This window comes from Rhyacophila brunnea, unplaced genomic scaffold (assembly GCF_057557595.1).
Source record: "Rhyacophila brunnea isolate RB1 unplaced genomic scaffold, BYU_Rbru_1.0 scaffold_24, whole genome shotgun sequence".
Lineage (NCBI taxonomy): Eukaryota > Metazoa > Arthropoda > Insecta > Trichoptera > Rhyacophilidae > Rhyacophila > Rhyacophila brunnea.
Window position 1 is genome coordinate 19,203,308 of NW_028232904.1, and position 26,158 is coordinate 19,229,465.

A 26,158-nucleotide genomic window follows, 5' to 3' on the forward strand; every position below is an offset into this window, starting at 1 on the left:
CGCATGATTCCAACGTTGTTGACACAAGGCCCAAAGAGTTAAGCGTAACATTACGTTGTTATTAAAACTTGGCGTTTTAAATTATTATGGTTCTGAGGAAATCATTTCGTCGTCGGAGGATTCGTCACAAGTCAGAGTGTTTGAATAGAGCCTTATTAATATTTGCCCTACCATATACGAAATCATCTAGAAACGATACCTTACATATTATTATTTAATATAATATATTATTAATAGATACGTACTGTGTATTCATTATCAAAAAACCAATATCACATATATATCAGTGGCGAACGGTGGATGTAGGCTGTTAATATCCGACATAAATAGTACATGCAAAACTTTTACTTATTTGTTTTCGAACATATATAATTTTGAAAAATACTTTCTGAGAGAGTATATTATAACCAATAGAAAAAATCGTTTTTAAAAAAAGTTAGTCACCCCGACGGGGAATCGAACTCCGTATCTCCCGGGTTTACGCCCCATCCGTCCCATTTAACCAATATGCTACGGCGTGACATACTAATTGCGACAAATTTTAACTATTGGTCAATTTTAATAACTACTCATCAGCGTTCTTCCAAATCAAGCTACTTTGTTTTTCAAAATTATATATGTTCAATAATCAGAATGATATATTCTTAAATCTTGTGAATTATTCGTTGAATAAAAAAATAGTTAATTATAAATTATTAGCAAGCGCAAGTAATTACATCTAAAAAATATTGGGGAAATTCCACAACGTCGGTTAGTAATCGAACTAATAGTTACCTACTTTGATTTAAGAAACAAAAATCGATTGCCAATTTTGAGACACTTTTTGAATCTTTTGGCGAGTCGATTGCGTCATCTGCGTCAAAGAAAATCTCCGCTGTGTATTCATACCTTTTAATATTGAAATGGGTAAAATGAAATATTGCAAAGAGAGTCTTTGTTTAGAATATTAGCATATACACCGTGGTAGTAAAACCGCAGACACTTTTTATTGCTTGTAAGAATAATTTAACTGGGTTGTTATTCACAATTGACGTTTATTGCTTGTGCAGTAATAAATTTGCGATATAAATTATGGTATCTGCTTTATTTGAGACATCCTTGTGCGCATGTCTAGAACAACTACAGTATGCATCAAAATGTGACTTGACGGTGTTGTGAAGAATGTAACTGTTTTTTTTTTATTTACTAAGATTTAGGGTGGACTTTGACTGCCTCTCAGAGATTTTAATTTACAATAAATCAGTGTTCGTTACTTCCTCAACTCCTTACGTCCATGCCCTGGCTTAAAAGTCGGTGAAATTACCAGCGCCCGAAATAGAAAATTTTACGAACCGGAGCGCTCGATAATTTTACGAAAATATTAACATTGTTATCTAATTGTATATCGACCGTGTTTAGGAAAAAGGGCGTAACCCTCACAAAACAAATTTTACAGGAGAGGCAAAAAACGTCTTTTGAGAGATTTTAGTTTAATATTTTTTAAAAAATAGACACAGACATTGGGTGCATAATGATTGATGATTTGGGGTAATATATTTTCGATATAATAATAGTAAAAGAAGTTATTACAGAAAAATCATTAAAATTGAGGATAAATGCTTTTTTCCATAAATTAAAAATTAATAAATCTCAATTAAAACCTGAATTTAGATAATAATTCGGCATTTGCGGCTTACTTCCTTTTTATAGAACGTGTATTTGGTTGTATACATTGTTAATATCTAATAAAAGCACTTTTCGAAAAATCGAGGGTTACGCCCTTTTTCCTAAAAACAGTCGATATATATTTTATAAATGTGTAAGATTTTTTATTATATGACATAACTAGCTCAGACAGTCAAATTAAAATATCCACGAGACGGAGCGATAATTTTGGGGATTTTATGAACCGGAACGGCGCTCCAGTGCGTTACTTACTTCAAAGTATTCCAATTACTTCTTCTATTCTACTACAAACTTCCATTACTTCAAAGTAAATCTGAAAGCTTTTTAAGTAACGAAAAGAGAAGAATAATTGCAAAATGATGGATAAATATAATTCTGAAAAGTGTTATATTACATAATCAGATAAGTCAACACACTTAATATAAATTGATAAATTACATTTCAAAATATTATCTTTTTACCATGTTCAATCTTTAGATGATATATCGGCTTGTACGGACTGCAGGTTGTATTTTACTGATTTTTTGTTTTTACATTAAATAGATGTTAACCACTTGTTCAACTTATTAGATCCATGATAATTCTACTATATTTTGGTAGTATTCACATGTGTGTCTTTGATAACTATCTTAGTAATCGGGAGCATCAGTTGTTTATTTTCCCAAGATGCAAAACTAACCTGCCATTGGTAATGACAATTGGTAGGGAAATAACTCTTTTCAACCAAATCACTTCCGATAATGACATATTCCACATACGTGATGATGAGTATAATTTTATTGTGGGCACTGTTTTATATTTTCTTAAAATAGGGTCTACTTAGCTCATTCAGTCTACTTCCTTGTATTTAATTTATAATTTTTGTATTTACACTTTCTACTGTCTAACAACTTAATAGTACCTACTGATCTTTTTTTTATATACATATACTATTTTAATATTTTTTCTTCTTTCTTTGTTTTTAAATGTCATTTTGTGAACGTCTTCAATTAATAATTTGTAATGTTCACTATATACATATTGCAACCATGTAGGTATCATTTTTTAAGTAAAATTTTTAATTATTATTAAATATACACCCACGATAGCCATGCGGCTCAAGCGTCGGAATATAGCATCGAGGGTCCAAGGTTCGAATTCTGGGTCTGAAAAGTATACATTTTTTTTCAATCCATGTATGAGTAAGAGTATGGACCTATTAAGTTGAGCAAGTGGCTGACATCTCCACTCTGTAGAGGCCCAATATGATATTATTAGGATCGGACATGGCTTAAAAAAATATATTATAATGTATTTATTTTCTAATCGATTACATTAAAAATTAATAGTGGCATATGTGAATAAAACTTTAACTGTTTTCTTATCTGACTTTTTCCGATGCAGAGAACTGCAAATTTTAAAATAAAATATCATTCTCACAAAAAGATATATATTATAATATTATATAATGTATCATACTTAGTTGATATCTGAAAGGCAATAACTTGTAATAATTAAGGGTTAAACTTTTGCACATTTTTGTATTATATTTTATTTACTGAGATATAATTTAATATTTAAATATATACATTTATTATATCAAGAATTAAGGAACTACTTTATTCCTGTTGTGACCACAATACTTTTGTGACTATTCCTAAAAACCTACATCTTTTATCCAAACTAATCTAAATTGCTTCAAATATGTTTATTATATATTATAAATGCGCTGTGGTAATATTTTTACTAGTCACCCAGTTAGTACAGTTTATAATTGCACGTTCGGGGTGAAAAGCATTTTCAGAAACTCTACGAATGCTAATAAACTGATATCCGATACTGCATATAAATCGTACTTCTTAATACGTACACTCTAGAATCGTATCATCACCAAAGTATAGCCCATTCAACTGCTCTCAGTTTAAAGATTTTCTTTTATTTCCTCTAACATCAATTTATTCGGTTAACCAGTGACTTGATGGAAAGAGCTTCTCTTACATAATTTATAATCATAAATAAATTTTGAGTGCATAAAATGAGAAGGATTATATTGATTAAGCCTAGAGATGCAAAAAAAGTGAACTTCTGGTTGATTAAACAGATTCTATGTTATAGTACCACACTTTTCTGATGAATACAGTAATAAGGTTAACTGATTTTAGAGAAAACTAAGCTTCATAATAATATAAACTATTTCTTATATTCAACGAATCAGTGGCAAGGGGTGGATGTTGACTGTTAAGATTCAACAATAACCGAACCGATTTTTTTTTTAAATAACGGTATATGTTCAAACACGCGCGTTACCATGATTTTACTCCCTATTTCATTTATCGTTTATCAATTTATGGCTACGGCCGAAGTTTTGTAGCTTAATTACTGAAAAATGCCAATAAAAATGACGTATTTCAAAAAAATACTACCTTATTCTTAGGTCAATAATTATTATAAAGCAATCATTATTCGTAGGATGTTCACGACATTTGAATGGGAATAAAATTTGGGATCACAAAGATTATAAAACATATTTTTTTATCGTAAATTTATCACTATAAATAATGTTAACATTAATTTTACTAATGGTTTGTATGAATAAATCTAAAAAATCTTAACACCACTGCACATATATGTACTGAAAAATGACTATATTCTGAAACATTAGAGCGAAAGGTTTAAAAAAATACTATTTTATGTAATAAAAATACTTTATTCAGTCATCAAATGTTTAAAATAAATATAAAGGATAATAAGGCTTCAAAATTATATAAATAGATTATCTACAATGTTTAAGGAATGTCTAGGGGTATGCTCTGAAAATACCATAAAAGCCCCATTTTGACCTACGCTGAGCATGTGGGCCCTTAACGAGATCCGACAAAAATAGTGAACACTTTTTCAGTCATACTTATCTATTTTTGTTGAATTAAAAATACATAATATTACAAAAATGGTGTTGGTTGGTTTTTTTTTTAATTTATTAAACCCTGCCTATGCTAAATTTAATCATAATCGATAAAAAATATTATTGTATCTATAAAATAATTAAAATTGTGAATGGTTTAATTGCAATGAATAGTTTAATTGACTATTATCGACTATGACTCGGATTAGACAAGGTTTAATTGAACATTAAAAACTAAAAAACACTATCTACAAATTGTAGTCTAAGTTCAATGAAAACAAAATATACTCTTGTAATTAACTATTTCTTTTATTCAACGAATAATTCACAAGAATTAAGAATATATCATTCTGATTATTGAACATAAATAATTTTGAAAAACACTTTCTGAGAGAATATATTATAACCAATAGAAAAAATCTTTTTTGAAAAAAGTAAGCCACCCCGGTCGGGAATCGTACCTTGCATCTCCTGGGTATACGCCCCATCCGTCGCATTTAAGCAATATGCTACGGCGTGACATACTAATTGCGACAAATTTTAACTATTGTTCAATTTTAATACCTACTCATCAGCGCAAATACTTTCGATTGAAAAAATTTTGTGTGCACTACTTATGTAGGATCTTAACAGCCTACCTCCACCCTTCGGTACTGCAACGAATAATTCACAAGATTTGAGAATGTAACAATTTTTGTAATGAATAAATAATATATAATTTTAAAACACATCAGATAGGGCGTTTGTAGCTTAATTAATTGGTAAAGGACACTAGCGCGAATACAGTGAAAACAGGTTTAAGTTCGGTCGATCGTCGTATTTTTTCATAAATGATTTTTGTAGTAGGTTTATAATATGTTTTTAAATCGTGTGGGTATGTATAATCTTCGTTCTAATATTTGTTATGTAGAGTTAATCAAATTAAATACATGCCACCGGACAGAGTTTTGGCATCATTCGAATGAATTTGTGTATTCACTGGTATATATTTTTAATTACTGATATAAAAGTTACTTACATCGTATTTGATATCAATATAGAATTTATAATGTTATGTTGGTTTTAATTTCCCTGCTTTTACATGTTACTTTTACTATCTACCCCAAATGCATTTTAAATGCAATTTGTGTAGTTAGTTTAGCAAAATGCAGCAAATTTAAAATTAATTTCATAGCCAGCTGCACCATTTTGTTCAATTGCGTCCCTCCGAGGTCAGAAATTAGGAGCGGGGTGGGCAAACTTAAAAGGCACTTAGTGCAGTGGCGCACTTTGCAGAATGCCACTATCACAGAATCGGTAGGGTGGAAACGGGGCGCAGTAATGACGCCAAGGCAAGGAAGGGTCGTATCTTAACCCTTTTATGGTGAAACCGCACCGTGTCTGACGATATATTTAGAGTTTTAATGTGTCTCAACATTTAGATAAGGAATAATGGGTCTATGTCTCAAATAAAGAGTAACTCTATTCATTTGAAAGGGGGAATAATAATAGGGTGGGAAATAATCTAACTTTGCAATTGGATGTTCAAGTTCAAATAATCTCTAAGTAAAATAAATACAACATCTAAAATATAGGCAATTAAATATACTATAATACGTTGTATTTTACAACGTTCTTCTTAGCTCGTATTCTCATTTGTTCGGTGGTTCTTTGTCCAGTACAAATCTTGCAATCAATTTATAATTAACTTCCCGACTAGCTAGACATTTTAAAATTTTAGAATATATCAAAACACGATGCCAATGCATTTTTAGGGCATCTTTAAGTAGAATTAAATTCATTTTCAGTTAATTCTGTTTTGTATGAAAAGTTATTTTGACACCATTATTGGTTACTAAGCGGATGGTCCTAGCAACTAAATTATCAATATATACGTACGTTACTATGGAAATCAAAATGACATTTCAGAATTATTTCTATCAAGTACAAATTTTTATGCTCATTTAAGCGAGCAAGTCAAGTTTATATGATTTAACAGAAAATTTAAAAACGTTGTACATAAAAAGTTCTTTTTATCTTGTAATTATTTTTAAATTTTAATATCTTCATGCAATATTTCAAACCCCAAATGAAATCTCAAAATGGGTATATCTCTGTTGTTCAAAAATGGACTAAGGGATTTTTTGAATTTGGACACACAATTTAGTTAAAAATAACGATAAACGTTTATAATATAGTTTTCTTAATAAGTACTTAAAAATATTTTAATTGAATCAAAATATCAACTAAATACCTAGTGAGTGATAAAACGAAAGCTATACGTCAAATTTTTAAAACACTGCTATTACTAGGCGGACAAGTTATCGTATTAGAAAAGGATGGTTTTTATAAATCGATTGCACACTACTGTAATTAATATGGTAAATTTAAAAGATAGGAAGAATCGCTTTTACGTATCTATAGATTAATGTAATATTATTATCTAATAATAACTAAGTCATGTTCACTTTGCGGGCCAAAAAGAGATCCTTATCAATGGCACTCAGCTCGAACTGGTGAAAAGCTACATCTATCTATCTGGGGCAAGAAGATGGATGTATATTTGATGAAATTGTTCGCAGAGTAAGAGGCCATCCATGGACTGAAACCGTATGCGGTTTAGATCCGTGTGCCATCCTAAACTTATGGTTTTTGTTCATGAAAATATATTTTCACTAAATTAGTAAGTGTAACTTTATGGTATAAACGGATACGATCGAATATTATTTATAATATACTTTGTGAAAATATATTTCCATGAACAGATAAGATAAGATAAGTATGGTACACGGTTCGAAACCGCATACGGTGACAGTCCATGGATGGCCTATAAATCTAGGCTGGAGTGCTTTTGGCCGCCTGAATATTGTCTTCAAAAGTGACCTTCCACTGTGCCTAAAGCGCAAAGTGTTCAACCAGTGTGTGCTTCCCATAATCACATATGCGTGTGAAACATGGACCCTTTTGTAAAAGAGAGATCCAGATACTTAGAGTAGCACAACGCATTTTGGAGAGGTGCATGCTGGGCATAACGCGAAAGGACAAAAAAGGAATGAGTGGATAAGGAAGCAGACAAAGGTTTGCGGTGTAATATAGTTTATTAAAACCCTTAAATGAAGATGGGCTGGACACATAGCTCGAAGAAAAGACAATCGTTGGACAAATCTAATCATCCAATGGTATCCAAGAAGTACAAAACGTCCGCAAGGTAGACCTAGAGGCCGCTGGATCGATGAAATGATAAAGTTCTGTGGAAGTACTAGGCAACGCAATATACAGGACCGAGAGAAGTGGAAGCAGCTTGAAGAAGCCTTCATCCAGCAGTGGATAGATTCATGCTGATGATAGTGATGATAAATAACTAAGAAATACAAAATTTCAAGATCATTAGAAAACACTAAGGAATATTTTACTCTCAGAACTGTAGGTATGTATAAAACTCACAAATATGGTAAGTAGTTATCTGTTTTTTAGGAGCAAAAAGTGAGTAAAATAGACGAATTTTTGACCCAAGGACTTTTGTTAATGAATCGCATACATCGATATGAAGTATAAATAATCATATATTATATTGCAGGCATCCTAATAAAGCAGTCCAAATTGTATATATATTTATATATGTATATATATATTATAATGTTATAGTAATGATGGTAGATTCCTATTATTTGAAAATATCAATATAATATAAATAATTACAACATAAAAAGAACTTTTTATATAGGTACAACGTTTTTAAATTTTCTGTTGAATTATTATGCTCAATATGCTCAAACTTTTACTTGATATGAAGTAAATAAAAAACAAACAAATACAGAATACTGAAATGTCATTTTGACATTTCATTTTGATTTCCATAGTAACGCACGTATATATTAATAATTTAGTTTTAGGAGTGGTCTCCTTTAGCAACCAATAATAGTCTTTTACTTTTTACGGATTTTTTTAAAAATAATTTTCTATACAAAATGAATTCAATTCTGTTTAAAGGTGGCTAAAAGTAGTAAAAGAATGCATTGGCATCGTGTTCTGATACATTTTAAAAGTTTGAAATGTCTAGCTAGTGGGAAGTTAGTTAAAAATTGATTGCAATCGATTTGTACTGTATAAACAACCACCGGATAAACAAGAATACGAGCTAAGAAAAACGTTGTAATATAGTTAATATAAAACATCAGAGAATAAAAGATAGACCGTGTAGATTCGAACTCACAGTTTTCCTTGTCTATGTGAAAACTGTTATCATTGAAGCTATATTTTAGCTGTCTATGACTCAAACAAATCAAATCTAATATTAATGTCATTAAAAGGCAATTTTATAATTCAATCAAGGTAATTACCAGTAATAATAAGCATTTCTCTTATATTATAATAATAATTTATGTATTCTGTTTCATGTAAGGGTGTTTAAGCTCTGACATTTAAAATAGTTTTTCTTCACCGTCTTTGAATAAATACATTATGATTCTAAGATAAAACATTCATACAAACTACTCTCCCTAATCGTGTTAAACAAAAATCTTTTCATTTAGAGAAAAACATCTTTTAATAATAAATTATCATCCATCTCGTTTTAATTATTCTGTACGTGAGTTGCAAAAAACTTGCGCACGCTGTTCGAATTAGTTAATTATTTTTATTTTCACTACACCTTATTATAATTATAGTTTTAGTCTGCTATCTCCTTTATATATAGGTTGCTGCAGTGGTATTCAAAGTGTACACTCTGGAAGGCAATTTTTTAAATTAACTAAAAGCTTTTAAATAAGATGAAGACTGAAGATGAACGTGGAGACAAAGATTATTGATGGGATCGATATGATCAAGAAATTAATTATAAGAATACACTGAGAGACTTGATTCTAGTGGAATAACAGATGTACTATGTCGAGTGAAGAACTCGTTACTATATCAGTACCTACGTCTCGAGACGGACTCGATGAGTTGAGTGTTAGTGAATAGATTGTCCTTCTTATTTATATTAATGCAGTACATAATATATTACCACAGATATTGTTGTAATTCACATCAAAACAAACACTATTGGTCTAGTTATGATTAAAGAAACGCTGAGAACTATTATTGCTAATGTTTTGTTGGCAATCGTTATTATTAAAGTGTGTCACTAATGTAACTAAATGCAATGGAGGTTTTTGACTTCAACCGCTTGCCATCAGAGGCGCTAGTTTATTTCCGATGGATGTCCATTTTAGTATTTTGACAGATAACACGCAATATCTCTTTTCTCTATCTTTTAAATATTATCGTTGATAGTGTTTTTTTTTGTATTTAAGTATTTATTTAGATTTTGTAATATATATGTAGGTACATAGGTACCATATTTTATTTATATATATATTTTTTTTTTTCGACCATGTCCGATCCTAATAGGATCATATGGGCCTCCACAGAGTGGAGGTTTGTATTGAAAGATTTTTGTTTTTACGAGAAATGGATGTCAGCCACTTGCTCAACCTATTAGGTCCATACTCTGACTCATACACAAATTGAAAAACAATATGTTTACTTGCCAGACCCAGAATTCGAACCTGGGACCCTCGACTCTATAGACCGGCATTTAAGCCGCTCGGCCAGCGTGGGTTTATATTAGGTTTGTAAAATATATTAGAAATTCTGTTTACATTACCGTACTTATTTAATATTGTAATATCGTTATTAGTAACAATATAGTACGCACTACAGGTCTGGCAGGGCAGGAGGCGCGAAAGTTAGCGATGGACCAAGGGAAGTTGCGCGAAGTTGTACTCGCCTTATGCTCCAATGCTGGGGCGTAATAGGGTGAAAGAAGAAGAAGAATATCATTGATGTAGCTACTTCAAGGATTAATTAGCTACCTTCTTTTAAAATAAATCATTTTATTAATACTATTAATATCTTCTTTTTCCACGGCGCTACATCCCGGGGTGGGATTTGGCCTCCTCCACAACTGCTCTTCACTCACTCCGGTCTCTCGCCACACTTCTCCAGTTATCGGATCTTTCTATATAAAGCTAGTCCACTTCTACGGCGTCAGCCCATCTCCTTCTTGGACGGCCTCTGGGTCTCACACTAGTCTAGCCACTTCGTCATGATCCTTGGCGCTCTAACTTCAGGCATTCTCTCCACATGTCCCGCCCATCGTAGTCTTTGGGACTTACAGTATCTTATGATTGTTTGCTAATCAATCAGATCTTCTAACTGTGGTTCATTTTTATTCTGTAGTTCTCATTTTCCAACGTGGGTCCAAAGATTTTTCGGAGTATTTTGCGCTCGAAGACAGCTAATTTGTTTTCCTCGTTTTGAGTTAAGCACCAAGTCTTACAGCCATAAGTGACCACTGGCCTAATAATTGTTTTATATATTAGAAGTTTTCTTCTTCAGCCTAGAATTTTCGACCCCACCAGTTGCTTGCAGGCATGCCAGCATTTATTCCCGGAGATAAGGCGAATTTTTTTCTCCTCTGCTGTCTTATTTTGGATATTTAGGCTGGATCCAAGATACGTGAACTTGTCCACCTCTTTATATGCATGCTGTCCTATGTATATATTCTGCAGCGGTACTTGATTGCGTGTGCTGACCATATACTTAGTTTTTGACTCGCCCTATGCCCCAATGCTGGGGCGTAATAGGGTGGAAGAAGAAGAAGAATATCATTGATATTGTAGCTTCTTCAAGGATTAATTATCTACCTACTTTAAAAATGTTTATTTATATCATCATTTTATATTATCATTTTATTAATACTATTAAAATACTCTGCTGATAAAATTAATAATATTATTAAGCACTGTATTAATGTGGGTTATTTTTCGTTTATAGTACATATTGTTTATTTAAGCTGTCATGGAGTCCATAGACTAAAATAATATTGCAAAATCTTACGCGATCCGCAATGTACGCACCAAATTTTCAGGGCATTATTGGACACCGTTCAAAGTATAATACTTACTTTTAAAGCTCTTTCGCGTTTTTAAGCAATAATATGTCTTTTGTGCTACTTCTTTTTTCAAAAATTTCCTTTATATACCACGACTATTGCTCAAGGATATCGTAGCATTTGAATTAAGGCGGGAACCCTACGCGATTCTTGAAAATAAGCGACATCCTTAGTGGGGAAATATAAATTACAGAATGAATATAAAAATGATTTCCATTGAAGACGTTTTTTCTAATGTTATCAAGCACATAAATATTTGACTCGACACCAAAATAATTAAAAATTTAAACACATTTTCATTCATTTTAGTAAGCACATATAGGACTTGAGCTTAAATTTAATGTCAAACTATTCAGATTGCATCAAAAATCATTGTATATCAAACGAAAAAACTTTGATTTTATACTGGAGCTTAAAAAATGATAAATATGAAGATATTAGGTATGTACAGCTATCGATTATAAATGTACTAATGCAGTTGTAGCATCCTGGCTTAATTCGATCTATTAGAGGCCTTGGTACTGTCAACAAGGTGTCCTGTATTGCAGTGCAAACGTTCATAAATTAACATATCGACGGCCCCAGGAAAAACCGGTGTAAGTTTAAAATCACAAATGTTCAGGAGAGCAAAAAAACTTAAATATTTACGCTATTAAATTCATCATATAAAATGAGTGAGTTTTTTCTTATCTTATTTAAATAAATCAGATAGACCAATTTATTGTCTATATTCCTATTAAAATTTAATGTTGATTAATTAATAAACAGCTGAGATAATGTCAAAAAATCGTTTTTATTTGGAATAATATTACGCGCTTGGTGCTTTGACTTGATTCAACATGCTTTTGCGCGGACGAAATAGATTACAGACTCCGCGTAACAGAATCATACTCTGAGATGTAACCTTGTTTTACGTCACGTTTTTCTTACTCTATACGATTTCACTTAGTACAACTATATTTATAATGCTCTTTTACGGAAGAACCATCATTGCGCAATGTTTAACTCGAAATAATACAGCGTGTCTATAAAGTTTTAACAAAGAGTATGAGGATATATTGACATATATATTTTTTTATACGGAGTTTTTATAATTTAAAAGTATTTAAGTATGGTTTTTTAAATTTTTTTGTAAATTATTATTGATGTTTTTATAAATAATGAGAATATGTACATTACAAAACAATAAACATTCAGGAAACATGTTAATAATGGAATAATAAAGAAGTTGTATAAGAAATTATAAGTAAGTAAAATTATATATAAGAAAATAACATTGGTAACTATTAGATTTAAAAAATAGCTAAAAGAAATGTTTTTTTATTCTTTATAACACAATTTTCATTAAAACTGTTGAAAAAACATAATGTTAATCGTCATGTAAATCACTAAGACAATTTTAATTTATTAGTAGTAATTGACTTAATTATGAAAACTAAGGAAATAATTGCTTTTATACTAATTCTATTAACTGCATCATTGTATTTCTGAGGGAATGAGTTTTATTTAAATAAGTAATTACCATTTTAGAAAAAACATATGTACGGTTTATTACAATAATATAAATCACTAACCGCTTTGCTTATTTGAACATAATAATGTAGGTAGTAAACAACTACTGAAATATATTCTTGAACATTTGGCACAGATATACCTATCTAAACATTATACTATTTGCAAAAATATAGATTTTCTAGTTTGAAAATTATAACTACGTATTAACAAAATAACTAATGTTATATATAAATACCTAACAATTATTAATGAAAGAGAGATTTATTACATTCGTTCTCAGATGAGACCGCAGTCAACTGTTCATCATCAGAAATCTTTATAAAAAATATAATCAATATAATTATTAGGCTTGTATTACAAGCCAATTGGATAATTATGATTTAGTACCTATCTAAAATGATATTCATACAGTATCTGTATAAACAAGAGAAATTCCTTTGTCAGTACCTACCTTCTATTTTTTTAAGAGTATCCTTATTTGTGCATATAATTTTATAATACCTTTCTATAATTAAACAAGTAGGGACACTTACTTATTAGATTATAAAATTTCATATAAATTATGACCATATTAATTATCGTTTGTATTTTTTAATCTCTATCGTTAATATGAATGTTATTGCCAATTATAATTAAATATAGATTGATTATATTCTATTGTCAACATAAACTTCAGTAGGTATATTTCTTAATTGAGCTCAGTTACGTTAATTAATATGATGTTTTATGATTTTTATTATTTATTTAAAAGGTTGAAATAAATGTGTACTAATGCTCTCAAATTTAAATAATCAAATTTATTTTGTTGGTGTGGATTTGCATTTTTTTATAAACTGAAAAAAATTAAATAATTTGCATTCAAGTAGGTAGTATGTTCTTGAAATGTTATATTGTTATTTAATCGATTGCGTAGAGTTTTAATACAAATTTTCTCAAAGAAACACAGTTTCCTATATCATTTGTCCATTCATATATTTATTTTGATAGTTTTACAAAATGTATAATTCAGACCGATTTAAATTGGATGAAATAATAATTAGGTAGTTACTATTTAAAGTGGTGTTCATAATTTATAAAAATCATAGTCAATAGGTAAATAGGAGGTAAGTATATGAATTTAAGTACATACTTACCATTACAGACTTTTCAAATCCAATTGATATTTGAAGTTTTTCACAAACTATAGATACATAATATTTATGTACTTATCTATAGTGTTAAACTCAATTAAGCCATGTCAAATTGTGATGAAAATATTATAAAAATGTTATTGTTTGTTAAAAGCAACACTGTATATTTATTTTGAACAAATTTAACTAACATCGAAAATTATGTCACCACTCACCAATGCTAAGATTATAATATATGTCTTTAATTAGTAGGTAATATTAAAAATTCCCAATCACCAGCGATTGGTTTGTTTTCAAAATACCTACACATCATTTTGTTTACTTTACTTCATCCTTTTTCCAAAATATATCCACTTAGATAAGCATAAAATGCTTTAGCAATTATTGACCATTAAAATTTTATTGTTACTTTCAAATTGTATTGTAAACAATTACACGTCTTCAAAAATTCCAGCCGCTTAATCCCTTTCGGCGAATGGCATGTCATAAAATAATATAATCCTTTGGGTAATTTCTATCTTTGAAGAATATTCAAAATACAAAATTATGCATAATATACTTAATGTGTACCCTTTTATATTTTCAAAAATACTAAGAACTGACGCACGTGTTAATGATATTTAGACGAAGTTCATTACTATTTTACTATTTCCAAAGCAAGCCATTCATAAATAATTCCATTTCAAAATGCAATGTAAAGGATTATTTAACTTGGTTGGATCATAAAAAAATAGTCAGCAATTAGTAATGTTTTCAAACTGAACCATGATAATAGTGATTTTTTACTATCTTTGTGCAAGATTAATTTAACCAAAATAATATGGAATGTCATTTTCTACTAATGATAAAATAAAATTTTGAAGTTAAAACATAATATTTTAGGTAGTTACCTTTTTAGGTCCAAAATATTTGATTTTATAGTGATAGTAATATTTAATTAAAATATGTATTTTTCTACTGGGTATTTATGTAAATTAAATTTATATATTAGAATATTACAAACTAATTTTAAGTTAAGTAGGTAACTGCAAAGTAATTAAATATAATTATATATAAATAACGTTTTAAATATGATATTATTTTTCTATTAAATAATAAAATATTTTCAAATTGAAACTTTACTTCATTGTTTTGTTGAGTATCTATATGGGAGAGTAATCAACCGAAAAGAGTAAGAGAGAGCTTGAAGAGGTCTTTATCATGCAGTGAATTAATTTAAATAAGCGAATCAAAATTAATATAAGTACTTCAAATTTTAAGATAATATTAATAACTGAGAAGTTTCTTAAAGTAGCTAGGCAAGTGAAAATAATTCCGTTACTTGTATTTGTTTTATATTAAATAATATAATAACTTAACTTTCTGACACAATAATATTGACTAACTTTTAAACTAATAATGCAAATACTTACTGCAAATACCAATATTTTTCGGAGATAAACCAATATGTTTTTTAAATTATTGTGATACGTCAATATAAATCATGCCGTTTATTTAAATCTCCGTAAAAGAATGTTATAGCAAGTATAAAAACCTTCTTATTTGTAAAATAAAGCGCAGTGCACTTTTGTTATCGAGGTATGACTATACTCCTCGGATATTTCTGTGAACACAAATTTGGTCGATGCGATATGTAGATATAGAGCACCATTGTCAAAAACCTAACTTCGTCAATTTTTATGCTAGAGACCTGATTTTTTTACAGGACATGCATAAAAAATTAAATATTATAAAAAGCGAATAAAACCGGAAACGCTATTTTCAGACTTACAATGGTTTTTCCTGGGGCCGTCGATATTTAACCTAAATGAACGGAAGCCAAAAGTGTTCACCAAACAAATCCCACCAATCTGAATTTGACTACAATTGCTATAAAGCTCGATTTAAATTTGAAGATTCTCACGCCAATTGTCTGTCCCGATTGTCGCGTGTTCTATCTTGATATTGACATAACGAAAATTTGTAGTTTACATAATGAAGGTTATCTGACTTTATGCATACTTTTCACATACAATTTATAAAATGTTATAAAAATAATATGATGCTTGTAGATACAATCAGCAACTTGTTACCTAGATTCTTATCTAAATGTAATTTCCAATAGTTTCCATTCCAAAGTACCAACGTATAAAGAAAGAGACTATTTGTTTGTTTCCTAATAATTATTGTAAATACTAGCAACTAAGAATATATTACAAACCAATAAATACGGTCGTGTTCAATAATAGGTAAGGAGTAGCAGGTAACCGATCTTGAGTAAGGAAGAACCCGGGATAAACTTAAACACGAGTCAAGAATACGCCATACGTCGAATACTGACAACTGCTCTCGGCTTATGCATTGACGCTCATTTAATATTGGTATATTACACACACTATTGTACGTGCATAATGCAAGCTTCATTTTCGTAGAATACTCACAGATTTAAAACCCTGCATCAAAATATAGTGTATTGAATATAGCCTATCGGAATTCTATTTATTATCTGTTCTGTGGTCGTATTAGTAGCTGAAGCGTACCGTGCAATTCTTATTTAAATTTGACGATTGCTCATGACGATCACTGTAAATTTGTTAAGGCTATACCTCAGCTGGGGCACGGTCTAAAGTGATCGTCACTAGGCGATGCGCGGATTATGTAAATGACGCGTGCCGAACAAAATATAATTTGTCATAGAAATTAAACATGCGTCCATTTAATATTCTGTTTATTGTTCTATTAGTAACAATATTAATACATTCATTGCCATGTTTTCTTTTTCAAGTAAATGGGTAAAGTTTTTTAGTCATCTTTACACGATTTAAGAATTAATACCCCCGTCGCCATCACGACAATAATTGACGTGTTCACAGGTCGACTTTCGTTCTCCAATTGTCAGCGAGTCCAAAATTTCGTCGCATCTATAGTTGAAAATTATTTGCCGTTTCACTGAAGTATGTTCATCTGCAAGTCTGCTGTAGTAATCACACCTTTATTAATCCTATCATTTCCAATTGACTGTTTTTTTCTTGTGTGTGATCTAATATGTAAGCATGGCAGTTGTTTGAACAAAAAAACAGATGCGCTATGAATAGTATGAATTTTGTACATTATGATAATATGTAGGTACTACCAGGAATTTTCGGTACCATGACAAAACAGAACAGTGACAAAACAGAAAAACGATAAATAAAACTATGACCTTTCAGGAAAAATATAAATTTAATATTGAAATTGTTCTATCTCTATGATGTTGATAGATTTTTAATAGCACACATTTTCAATACGCCATAATAAATCAAATTATATACCTAATTTTTGGATTTCTAATCGCTAGAAAGCCTCAAATAAACGGGACTTTGCCGGCAAGCTTAGGATATCTCATCTTAATCAATATAATATGTTCAAAATGATTGGGTGACTAGGTACAACGAAATAATGACCTAACCTAACCTAACCTAAATAGATTACACAAAAATTAATGTTCCATTTTTCCCCTGGCTGTTCTGTTTTGTCCGGTTACCGAATTTTCAATAGCATTTCATACCCACTCGTGTGTTTTTTTGATTCCCATTTTTTCCATCCAAGTCAGCATTATTCACTCTACAGTGCCTTAAAAAAACAAACGTTTAAAAACCACTGCATTATGAATTTAACTAAAATATATTATTTATTACGCTAGGATTCAACCAGTGAATTTATTTTTTTGATGTCTGACATCGGATTAATTTGATTCAAACTCGTTAAATAGTTTTTGTTCAATTGACATCGGGCTTGATTAATTAACATGGGTAGACAGTTAGCCCTTATTTGTAACATCAATTGAAATTCGCAAAACAAAAGTGTTTCGTTGAATTGATCACGCGATATTACAATTAGGACTTCTAAATAAACAATTACCTATTTATATTATAATTTTATTTTAAAATATAATATTATTTTATAATAAATGTCAATTAATAATTCCATGCAGATACTTAAATTTTAATAAATATTTTCAATTATTTATTTAATGTTACTTTTATTCTTTTAATACTTATTCTATACCGTTAACGGCCCACATGCTCGTCGTAGGTCAAAATTGAGTTTTTATTGTATTTTCAAACCATGATCCTGGACATTCCTTAAACGTTGTAGATAATCTATTTATATAATTTTGAAGCCTTATTTTCCTTTATATATTTTATTCAAACACGCGCGTTAGCATAATTTTACTCCCTACTTTAATTATAAATTGTCAATTTATGGCTACGGCCGTATGTTGTAGTTTAACCACTGGGGAATGCCAAAAGAAATGGCGTATTTAAAAAAAAAAAACTACCTCATTCTTAGGTCAAAAATTATTATAAAGCAATCATTATTCGTAGGATGTTTATCATACTTGAATGGTCAAAGACATAGCTTATAATGAGTATCTTTAGAATTATCTTCAAATGTGTTAATCTTGCCGATTTTTTGAATAATAAAATGCCTAATTCTTGTCAAATTTGAGATCACAGAGATTATCAATATAATTTTTTATCGTGAATATTTTACATAATATTTATGACATATATAATATATGTCATAAATTATACTAATGGTTTTATAAATGCGTTTAAAAATTAATAAATGTTAAAAATCTTAACACCACTGCACATTCATGTACCGAAATATGACTACCGTAAAACCCCCTAACTTCACCTGGTTTTTTAACAGAAAGTCGTTTTGCCACCAAAATATCCACCAATATGAAGTATTATAGATCTTATGTAATGCACAATGATAGTGTTTATTTTAATTCATATTGAAATAATACCCTTTTCAAACTAAATAATACAATAAATCACTATTTTTTATATGGACGAAGTTAGGGCATGATTCCCTAACTTCGCCTAACGTGTTTTAGTAGGTCCACTAAAAAAATATTGTCTATGGATACTCATGAAGTCTATTAAAAAATGACCTTAAGCAAATTCAGGTCTTATGCTAGAGACGATTTGACATATTTTAAAGAAATATCTACGTTGGCGAAGATAGGAATCACTTCAATGACTTTTTCATACAACCTACCAATTTACGCTAGGGCTGCCAAAACCCAAAGCATTATAGTAGCATTTTTATGTATAGATTTACATAGTAAATTTTTAATAAAGGAAATATGAGAAAAATTGTTAACTGGTGTTTCAAAGTGATGAATAGTTTTTAGTCTAAAAACCATAAAAATAAAAAAAACACATTTATTTCTAGAAAATCGTTTTTTTTTGACAACCCTAAAGCCAGGGGAAGTGTAGGAACAAGTAGTTCACAAAACATAGCCTGACATTGGATACTCAAATAATTGATGTTTTAATATAAATATCGGAAATCGCACGTTACATTTGGCAAGCAGACTATATCACTATATTATATTAAAAATATGAGGAACCAACCTCTACAATAATCGAAGTAATCAGCAAAAGTTCAGAGGTATTCCGAAAAAATCTCTTCAAACCGGACTCGAAAAAACGGTATTAACACAAACACGGCGAAAATAATGTCGGTTTGAAAATTGTGTTGTGACAGGACGAATATTATCTTTAAAATCGCCTTAGTGGCTTAAAGTGGTGCGATAGTAAAAACATGAGTTTTTAGTGTTTAATTGATTTAGGTGAAGTTAGGGACACTTGGCGAAGTTAGGGGGTTTTACGGTATATTCTAAAACTTTCGAGCGAGAGGTTTAAAAGAATACTATTTTATGTAACAAAAATACTTTATGCAGTCATCAAATGTTTAAAATAAATATAAAAGATAATAAGGCTTCAAAATTATATAAAGAGATTATCTACAATGTTTAAGGAGTGTCCAGGATCATGGTTTGAAAATACAATAAAAACTCAATTTTGAGCTACGACGAGCATGTCCCGCCTTGAGGGCTGGATTTACGCATGAAGGGGCCTTTAAAATATAAATACCCTATAAAAGCCCTTTAAAATATGAATACTTACATTTTATATAAGAGTCCTTTTTTGTTTACTCAATCGCTTACCATGACATCAATTATTTATTATGGTGGAGAACTGCAGGATGCAAACTACATCCTCTGAAAATGTCCGGAAATGTGTACAAAATGGGGAAAAGATATTCAAGGTAGTCCACACAGAGGTTGGGCCTAACGGTCATCCGACTTAGTCGCCACAAATATAAACTTTTTTAAATTAACTATTTTTTTCATTCAACGAATAATTCACAAGATGTGTTTCAATAATTAGAATATAACATTCTAACTATTGAATATACATGCGAAGCCCTAGAGATGCAGATTCGATTCCTGCAGGGTATCTTACTTTTTCAAAGAAGATTTTTTCTATCGTTTATAATATATTTTATCAGAAGTATTTTTAAAATAAATTAAACCCTTTTTGCTTTTTTTAGTATCTTACTGTGGATGTGAAGATTTATTTAAATAGGTACTTTTGTTTTTTAGTTATTTTTTCCTTATTTTATTCATCGTGTTCATCTCTACCATGGGCACTTTCTGAATGTATCACAGTAAAATAAATTGAAGCACACTTGACGAACTTAGTTTTGGGTATCTGCTCCTGAAACATTCCCAAGCAATCAAAATTGCTGACGTTTCACACTCAAATATAGATTCTCGTAATACGCTCAATTAAGACTAAGTATGCGAGGCGGATTGTCTATGTACGTGTTTTCTCTTGGCTTTCTTTTCGAACGTTTTCTACTGTGTGATTTTAGATTTATCTAAGGATTGTCTCTTTTTGAATGATATAATCAATTTTCGGGGTAGCGGAAATACGTGGCAATAAAACACTGAAGAATCAAAACGATGTCTTCATCCAAAAAATTGACTGTGAATGATTGAGGTGATTATGATAATGATAAGAATATAATAATATGAATCTGGGATTATTTATTTTATATGATTACCTACATGTGAATTATACGCAAAACATTTCACCGTGGCACAGTTTGCCATGAGCTTTCTTATCGGAAAGAGATAACCGTATAATATACGGTCTCCAATTTTATTAGAATCAATAAGAAAATTAATTCAATTTTCAATACTGACTGGCAAATTTCATAGATTCAAGAAAGAAAACCTAACCTAACCTAACAAATAATCCAATCTATTGTCTATTTTTAAAAATTGTTTGCTGCTGTCGTACTGTAAAGTGTAAGCCGACAAGAATCGTGTTTTATTTAACATGAATTTTATGTCAGTACTATACGACCCAAAGAGGTTGGACGGTCTTTAATATACGGCCATTTAAATTTCATATACAACATTTCACGATAAAGTGTGATACGGCGAACTGCATAGATGCAAGTTTCTGGACACGATTTTGTATACCATTTTGTTTTTGAAAAAAAAGTGAGATTCACTCTAGTAATATATTGACAGCAATATAAAGTGGGGTTACTGCCAAAATTTGGTAAGTCTCGAAATCATGCGAAGTAATTGAAATTTTAAGTTTGACATGCTCTTTAAAATCAGTATATTTATATACTGACTACTGTATTTATACAATATTTATATAATGCTATATAGATACGTAATCCTATAATTATTGACTTACCAACTTTTGGCAGCAACCCACGTATGTTAGTAAATAAATTTTAATTTTATGATATTACAAGAAATTTTCATTTAATATTGTTTTTTTATTGCTACCTACTATTTACATTTATTTTTTATTAATACTTTAATACTATACCATATGGTTCGAATTCCGGGTCTGGCAAAATGTACATATTATTTTTCAATGTGTGTTTGGACTCAGAATATTAAATACCATCTTGCATGACCTGGATTTATTTCTAGCATACATATTTATATAATATAGACACACAATTCTTTGATTACTCTAAATACCTAAATCATGGACTTACAAAGTTTTGGCAGCAGCCTCATGATATTATACATGAGTCCCTTCAATAAAATATATTATGCAGATACTAAAAAAATATAAAAGCATTAATATATATAATATGTATAATATATAATATATAGGTATAATACAATTTAACTCAGGCGCCCTACATTATTATTATGATCTTGAACGCTTTCGTTCATATACTTATTATATCTATATACCTACATATAACAAGAATAAAGTGTTTTCCTATAAAATAAAATTCCTCTCAATTTATGAATTCCATCTCTCGAAGCACATTTCTCTTTTGTGAATGGGAAATAAAATAAACAGCATAGCTTGGTAGTGATATTATTTTGAGAAATTTCACGGCGCCCTCTGAAATATTACATATATATATATATATTACATATATATTATATGTAGTTATATAAAAATATCATGTCATATTGAACACAGAGTGTTTGTAATTATTTTTTTCCGAGAAATGTTGACCCATGTATATTATTATTATAAATCTGAAACACAGTGAGAACATTTACTATTATTAATTTCTTCATGAAATAATTGCTATGGTATAATGCATAATGTCTAGGCACGGTAACTAACAAGTCTTAACCTAATTTTTCTTAAAACTTCTTTCTTCTTCGACCATGTCCGATCATAATAGAATCATATGGGCCTCCACAGAGTGGAAGTTTGTATTAACATATTTTTATTTTTACGAGAAATGGATGTCAGCCACTTGCTCAACCTATTAGGTCCATACTCTGACTCATACACTAATTAAAAAACAATATGTGTACTTGCCAGACACAAGATTCGAACCTGGAACTCTCGACACGAGAGGCCGGCGCTTAACCCACGCGGCCATCGTGGGTGATAAACTTAATTTTTGTAAAATAAATCCTTCAAATATTAACATAATTTAATTAAATATTTATTTTATTCAACGATTAATTCACAAGATTTAAGAATGTAAAGTTCTTTTTATTGAACATACATAATCGCTATCGCCAATAGTGATTCAATTTGTAAATGTTGTTCGTTTAACATTTAATCAAATGACGAGTTCTTCGTTGAATATTTCACCATGGAGTATATTGGTACGTATGCTACAACATGTATGCGCACGAATAAGTGTCCCACGATGAACTGCATACGTACAACTTACATGTAACCATAACATTGCGGCCAATGTACGTGGGCGCGAAACCCGAGAGACGTAGGTTTGATTTCTGCTAAGTTTCGTATTTTTTTTTTAAAGAAGATTTTTTTTATTGGTTATATAATATTTTATCAGTGTTTTCAAAATTATGTATGATTAACATACTACTTAAGTGCTTCATTACACTACTATCATCAACACATGAAAAACATCAAGTAAAAGCATGATTATAAGTTCGAGGTTTCGTTGGGTTAAAGGTGTCACCTTGTCAATGATAATGTGTATTATTTGACTTGAAGTACCATTGAGCTTAGAATTCAAAGCTTCTACTTAGGAAGGCTTATATTATATTATGATTTGTGTTTTGTAGCCAAATTTATTTTTACATAGCTTTTATAATATTATTAGATTTCGACTAAACGTAAATAATTACAAGATAAAAACAACTTTTTATATACCACGTTTTTAAATTTTCTATTGAATCATATTAACTTGAAAAAGTTCAGATAATTTTCAGAGGATGTTGTAAGAAATGTCACCAACCAAAAAGCACAGTAATAATATATTTTTTTTTAAATTACGTTTTATGAAATGCTCTTCAATACGTATTAACCCAGGCCCCTTCATACGTTAATCCAGCCCAGAGCTTTTCACTTAATGGTATAGAATAAGTATTAAAAGAATAAAAGTAACATTAAATAAATAATTGAAAAATTACAAGATAAAAAGAACTTTTTATATAAAAACGTTTTAAAATTTTCTGTTGAATCATATAAACTTGACTTGACTAGCTTAAACGATCAAAAAAAACATTTTATTGATAAAAATAATACTGAAATGTCATTTTGACATTTCATATTGATATCCATAGTAACGCACGTATATATATTATTAATAATTTAGTTGATAGGACCCTAGACCCCTAGCAACCAATAATAGTGGATTGGATTACGGATTTCTTCCGTAATAACTTTTCATACAAAACAGAATTAACTGAAAATGAATTCAATTCTACTTAAAGCTGGCTAAAAATATTAAAATAATGCATTGGCATCGTGTTGTGATATATTCTTAAAGTTTCAAATGTCTAGCTAGTCGAGAAGTTAGTTAAAAATCGATTGCAAGATTTGTACCGGACGGAGAACCACCGGACAAAGAACCACCGGACAAATAAGAATACGAGCTAAGAAAAACGTTGTAAGTATTTGTGATTATGAACAAAAAAAAAAATATTCTAAAACTCCATATTAGTATACCTAATAACATTATAATATATTATAGCATACAACAAAATACATCTAAAATTTACAACCCACTCAAGTTTTGCGACAAAATAGAATTATTATGAAACAATACAATATTATAACATACACTCAAGTTGTGTAATTTTGATGAATGTGATGAAAATGTTATATCACGTTAGTTTTTGTAGTTATATTCTCACTGTGGAATTCATAGTGAGGACTGCTATTAATGACAAATACCTTAGTAACATGCGTTTTGCAGACGACATTGTTGTATTTGCATATGACCCAGAAGACCTTCAGAACAGGGTGAAGGAGCTTTTAAATGAACTACAACTATCTTGCACAACAAACTAGGGATTGCAATACCGGTATTTCAGTATTTATCAATACCGAAATACCGGAATGTTCAGTATTGAGAAATCACACTCATTTACGTTTTTGAAAATGAATTATAAGTTACGCACTGCTGAAATGCAATATATTGAGTGAATCCAACAGAGGTGAAAAAATAATAGTAATTGTCGGGATGAATTATCATAATATTATTTCAAAATAGAAAACATCCGTGACAAAAATGTTCAATTATTCTATACTTATTAGTGATGACTGTACAAATGTTGAATTTAGGAAGCTTTTCCTGCAGCCGGGACTTATTTGCACTTGATGAACTTTTGAGGGCTTTAGTTAAAATTATCAATATATTCAAATTATTTGTAAATAATCACTAGTTATATTAATATAATTATGATCAATACATGTTTTTAAATGTCAACATTATAAATGTAGGTATGTAGGTTTTTGCTATAAAATATTATTTTAAAAATATTTTAAAAGCTATATTTATTGATAAGCACCTAGTTCTATTTTTTATTGTTTTTGAAATACCGGTATTCAATAATAAATACCGAAAAACCGATATTGACATTATCATTCGATATTGCAGTCCCTACAACAAACGTCATTAATTGACGGTGGTGGTCAAAGCCTGAACAAAAACAAACCATAAGTGCAAAAAAAATATTTGTCACGCTTATATCTCCGCAATATGTGTTAGAGTAATATAGAATTTGTACGGCTGAATTAAATATTTTTTGAAAACACCGCCGGTAAATATTGAGTTGAATTGATTTGCATAAAACATTCATTTAAAAACTGCGAGCACGTGTTGCTGAAATTTATTGTTTTTGAGTTAAATATAAAATTACTGGTAATTATTTATAGTTAATTTAACAGAAAATATGGTTAACTAAGTTGCGTTTAAATTTGGTAGCCATACTGAGAAGCATCATTATGGTATATAATAAATGTTCATAGTTAAATTAATAATAATTAAAATAAGGTTCTACTGTGCGTTATATGCAAAAAAAATGGCTTCATTTTGCCGAACAATAGCCACTTTCTTTATATTATTACTCTGAGGTCAAACACGTATTGAGGAATTCAAATAGAAATTTTCTTTCGGCAAACATATTATAAAAATAGAAAAGAGGGATAGCTAAATTAATATAATTATAATTATAAATAATATACCTAATTATTGAAAAAAAAAAAAATTTGGTTGGTAAATGCGGCTGATACTACCGATCAAGTCCCGGTTTAATATTATTTTCCTTAAAAATGGGGCTGAATTTGATATTTTATCAATACACATACGATGGGAAAGTGTTTAATGAGGCAGAATTAAAAAAAATATTGAAATTAAACGCAAATAACCAACTTTGAATCCAATGTCTTCATATTTGTTTATCTTCAAGCTCGATTTATTTAAAATTATTAAATTTTGCTTATAGGTTGAGCTTTT

At 29.8% G+C, this 26,158-nt stretch overlaps 1 protein-coding gene across 1 annotated transcript in view; it reads left to right on the forward strand.

Annotated features, from left to right (window-relative positions):
- LOC147069140 (neuroligin-4, Y-linked-like) overlaps nucleotides 1-26,158 on the forward strand; it is a 492,482-nt gene that overhangs the window by 460,943 nt on the left and 5,381 nt on the right. The gene's annotated exons all lie outside the window — the stretch shown is intronic.